Consider the following 5,547-nt stretch of genomic DNA (forward strand, 5'->3'; position numbering starts at 1 on the left):
CACCCTTCCCCTAACACATCACGCATGCATGCATTGCAACCGTGCCTGGCGCAGGTATTGCCCCATCTGTCCGCTGTAAAGCCAAGAGGCAGACTGATACAGAGCTGGGAAGGTGTAATATGGATTTCTATGTCAGAGATGGGAGGGGTGGTAATACCATACAGACCTGGGGGGGGGGGGACTACTAAAGGTACGGCTTGGTCCAACATTAGATTGTAAGCTCTTCAGGGCAGGATCCTCACCTCCTGTGTCACTGTCTGTATCTGTCTGTCATTTGCAACCTCCATTTAATGTACAGCACTGCGTAAAATGTTGGCGCTATATAAATACTCTTTATTAATAAAGATACTGGGACCTGGCAAAGGCCAGAGTGCTAACCCCTGAGCCACCATGCTGCCCTTAGTAGTACTAAGCTTTTCAATGCAGCGTTCTCATTTAGAGCTTTTAAACAAATTTGGGTGATATTGGGAATGTTTCACCTACTTCCAAGTTGTAAGGCCCTGGTCAGCACCAGTACTCATCAGCCAGCAGTCCCCAATCTAAAGCATGCTCTTCTCTTATAGCAAACCTCTGCTCAGTCCCCAATCCAAAGCATGCTCTTCTCTTATAGCAAACCTCTGCTCAGCTTTGGGAGACTGGTTGCTTTTCCCAGCAGATGGTTGCCCCCAGTGCAAGGGATTGTGACTGGAGAAGGGCTGGCAGAGGACCAGGCAGTACTAAGATTCCAACAGAGATAAGTTTGGAATACAGAGCAGAGGTCATACACAGGTAATCAGTCCACCAGACTATCTATCTATCTATCTATCTATCTATCTATCTATCTATCTATCTATCTATCTATCTATCTATCTATCTATCCTTCTATCTATCTATCCATCTATCTATCTATCTATCTATCTATCTATCTATCTATCCTTCTATCTATCTATCCATCTATCTATCTATCCATCCATCTATGTATCTATCTACCCATCCATCCCTCTCTCTCTCTCTCTCTCTATCTATCTATCCTTCCATCCACCAATCCTTCTATCCATCCCTCTCTCTCTCTCTCTCTCTCTCTCTCTATCCTTCCATCCACCAATCCTTCTATCCATCTCTCTCTCTCTCTCTCTCTCTCTCTCTCTCTCTCTCTCTCTCTCTCTTTTCTGTGGCATACTATCTTTTTTTCTACTTATCATTCCCTGTGCTGCCTATCCATCCATCCATCTATCCTCCCATCCACCAAAAAAAAATCCGAAACTAACTGCAAACTCCTAAACAATAGATAAGAATCCCTTATCTTAGCTGTTGCATTACACCCCTCTGACGAGAAGGTGGCCATGGAGAGCCAATGTTGGCTGCACTGGTTCCTTTAAATTCCCAGTTCCTTTGGACACTTTTTGAGTTTCTTGTATCCAGTGTATAGGGAAAGGGTAAGCAGGGTGTCCTTGGGGTAAGTGCAGCCTCTGTCTTCTGTTTACATATACAAGCATGTCATGTTTGCTTGGTAGATTAAAATGGATTTCTAAAACTCCAGGGAACATTGTGTAAATTCTTCCATATAGCCCATTGACCGAAGAACTTCTTAGTGTTCGCAGCAGCTTCTGACCTGCAGGAAGCCTCCATTCTGCCTGATTGCAAGTCTTAGGCAGGATTGCCTGCTGGCCTTAAAGCCTTATTAACATTACTTATAGATGACAACTTCGGCAGCAATAGCGCACACATCCTCATGTGTATTTAGAGTTATGAAATATTGATTACACTTTACATACTTCTTGCTCAAAATCTATAAATAATAACTTTGGTCATTTATCATAAATAAGGATGGTTATAGAAACTTGATTTTTGAAGATGATCTGATCCTCCAAAAAACAAAAAGTTCCATTTAAAGGATAAAAAAAAGTTTAAAATGATGTTGTGTAATTCTGCTCTCTGTGTCCGGTCAATCAAATCCCTTCCACGCCGGAAGCCATAAAATAATGACTTTTATAGACAATACAGAGTATAGGAAAGAGTCAGATGAAAGCAGAGGTACAGTCAGCTGGGTTTGTCCCTTTTGACCCTGGATAATCACATGATCAGGCTTCTGGAATAATACCAATTAACCAGATTTTGTATCTTTGATACAACTTTGTACCGGATTGTCCCGATGTTTGGATGATGGATAGTTGTTATTGTTCTGCTCATGACATCATACAAGACTTTAAGCAGACTCACAGCCCAATGCACATGTGTGCATTAGACCTCAAGCACGGCTATGCTCATGTACGAACCCACACACAAGGTCAATGTGCTCTTATATAAGGGCCATTTAAGTCTCTCCAGTTCCAGGTGCAGGTTGCTGAATCCTCAGCATGTTACCCAATACTCTGCCCAATAAATTTATGGATACACCTTGACTTGATCCTGACTTCGATACTCACCTGCCCCCTGTCCTGTCCCTGTGCCATCTTGACCACAAATCTTGCCAGTCTCCGGCCCTGACCTAAGCCTGTCTTTAACTTGATTATTGCCTACTGGCTGCCCTGACTTTGGACTGCCCTGACACGATTCTTGCCAGCTGCCTTCCCCGATCTTAGATTGTTAACCACCCTGCTTCCATTCAGCTGTCCACCTTGACCTCACCCTAGCTGCTTCTATGCCTTCTAGTAAGATCCAGGCTCCTTTGTACCCGTTAGCTGGCTGTCTCTACACCGAAGCTGTCCGATTCCACCCATCCCTGGTGAGGAGGCCATGACTTGGTGAGATCTTTGCAGCAAAGCAATCTGGGGGCCACTAGGGTTACTGGCCCATCACCCCTTGTGAGGAGCTCTGGTGAAGACCAGAAGGCACTGAAATTCTGTGCCCCAGGTAATCCCATGTCACCTGCCAGGGATGGAAACCTTGACCTTAGATTTGTACTGTGTGGGCCCTTGATGCCAACTTTTAGCAGGAAAACAAAAATACGTCTTATTTTTGTGCAGTTACCTTGACTACAAATATAAGGAGCTAATTTAATTTAGTTGTGTTTTTATATGCAGAACAAAGGAACAGATACACTTTAATGCCTCTTCCCTTCCAGAGTACATTCCAACCTTTATGCTAGACATATTACTATTAGATGCTCAATCTGGCAAAGCAATAATATTTCCCCGATTGAAAATAATTCAGGAATATCAATTGTTTTACCGCCGTGCACCACACATCTGAGTGCACAATTGATCAGCACAACACCGCCGCTAGTTTTGTTACGGCTCAATGAGGCCGATGGCCACCCGCTCCTAAACAGCCAAAACAACGACCTCTTCAGGTCAATGTTCATCAATCGAGAAAAGCATTAATTGTTAAGTGCCCATTAACACTGAGGAAGGGTGCGTGAAACTGCACAAATTACTAGGTGCCATTCCATGCCACCCAAATGCCTAATGACAGAGCACAGTATCGTGGTCTATTAGGAAATAGAGTCTGGTGCTTTTTTTTAGAAACTACTTTTTTTATAGTTATATATTAATATGGTTTTATTCTTTACTAATATTATCATTATGTATCCTTATCATGCCCAGCAGCTGGCAGTAAGAAGCCAGCACTGCATTTTGGTTTTAATGTTGATTTTACAAACATACCAAGGGAAATGACTGAGGAAATTTTCAACCAGCACGTGTATGAACCCAGGAACGTTAAGGATGGTGGAAGATCCTCATATTGGGCACACCGGGTGTACCGACCCAGGAATTCAGCAAAAAGGATGGAGGGAGCCCCTCATAATGGGCACATCAGGTGTTTAGGAACTTGATCAGGAATTTAGAAAAAGGAATAAAAGGAACCTCTTATATTGGGAACTAAGCTCAAGCCCAGAAATTCATCAGGTATACAGATATGGGAAATCCACAAAAGGATAGCGGGACCCCCTCATAATGGCCACAGCAGGTGTTTTGGCCCAGAAATTCAGCAAAGAGATGGAGGGAAACCTTCATAATGGGCACAGCAGGTCTACATGTCCAGGAACTCAGCACAGGGATGGAGGAAACCACTCATAATGGGCACAACAGGTAGACATATCCAGGAACTCAACAAACGGACAAAGGGAACCCCTAATAATAGGCACAGCAGACTTAAAGTCCCAGGAAGTCATCAAAGCGATTGAATGAACCCCTCATAGTGGAAACAGTAGGTGTAAAAACCCAGGAACTCAGCAAAGGGATGGGCACAACAGGTATACATTCCCAGGAACCCAACAAACGGATAAGGGGAACCCCCCATTATAGGCACAGTAGGTGTAAAGACCAAGAAACTCAGCAAAGGGATGGAGGAAACCCTTTATAAATAGAAGAACAGGTGTAAAGACCCCGGATCCCACCTAGGGGATGAAATGAAACCCTTATAATGGACACAACAGGTGTAAAGACTCAGCACAGGGATAATGGGAACCCCCTATAATGGCAGACCTCTGAGTTCCCACCAACTACCAAATACTGAAGTACAAGTTTGGGCAAACTGATCGTCTAACTTACTGAAATGTGAATATTCTTCTTTTCTTAAGTGTTCTGTAAGGTGATAAATATTTAACAGATCAGACAGCGCTATTCTCAGAGTGCAGCTAATGGGATTTTTTGAGAGCTGCAAATAAAGTGATAAAATGCAAGATTACTAAACAGCTGAACCATGACTCCTAATTTTCCTTCATTAGGTCAATTCATAGTGCTCATTGTGCTGCTGAGATTTCAGCTTGGCCACAAAGAGGAAAATGTATCTTGGTGCAGGAGATGACGAAAGTATTTTATCATTAACATTGGCTAATATGATGGATTTTTGTTTTACCGTACATGGAAAGGAATAGCAGCAACAAATCAAATCTTTTCTTAGTTTCTCTAAATTGCTAAAAGCTGCATTTTAATTGGCTGGTGTTATTATATTTTTTTTTATTTACAAATAGCAAAAGGGTTGACTTGAAAGCATATTTAAATATTTAAATAACATGCCATCTGGAGCGCCATCTTGTGGCTGTCCGCTTCTCCAATAAGCTTTTTTGCTAAACATCTACTGAGATACAATTAGTTACATGATTAGCCACCTAGAGCTGTGTTTGGTGGAATGCTATAGACTCAAAGTGACTCACATTAGCATAAGGGGAGCAGAAAAGCAGTTCAATGTAAAACATTTGTGTGGGAAGATTTATCTTAACTGAGCCAAACATTTATGATTGTTGTGAACTGTTTTGATCTCAGTGCTCAAATCCTATTTATTTCCATGGTCACCAGTTTTTATATGGAGTTTGCAAAAGCAGCTGCTAGTGCACATGGCTCAGTCAAAGCAAACAATCCTATCGAGAAAATAATAAAAAATGATCGGCAAAATTAGGAAACTGTCATCACGTTTCATCAAGACGTCGAGCCTTATGGCACAGGGATCCCACTGTGATTGGTCAGCCTTGGGCTCAGAAGCCCTATATATATTTAATATATACTGATCAGCCTAAACATGGCACCCACTGACAAGTGAAGTGATCACATTGATGATCTGGTTACAATGGCACCTGTGGAGGGCTTCTGATATATTAGGCAGTGGGTGACGGGTTGAAAAAAGTAA

The sequence above is a fragment of the Pyxicephalus adspersus genome, chromosome 7 (assembly GCF_032062135.1).
Source record: "Pyxicephalus adspersus chromosome 7, UCB_Pads_2.0, whole genome shotgun sequence".
Taxonomy (NCBI): Eukaryota; Metazoa; Chordata; class Amphibia; order Anura; family Pyxicephalidae; genus Pyxicephalus; species Pyxicephalus adspersus.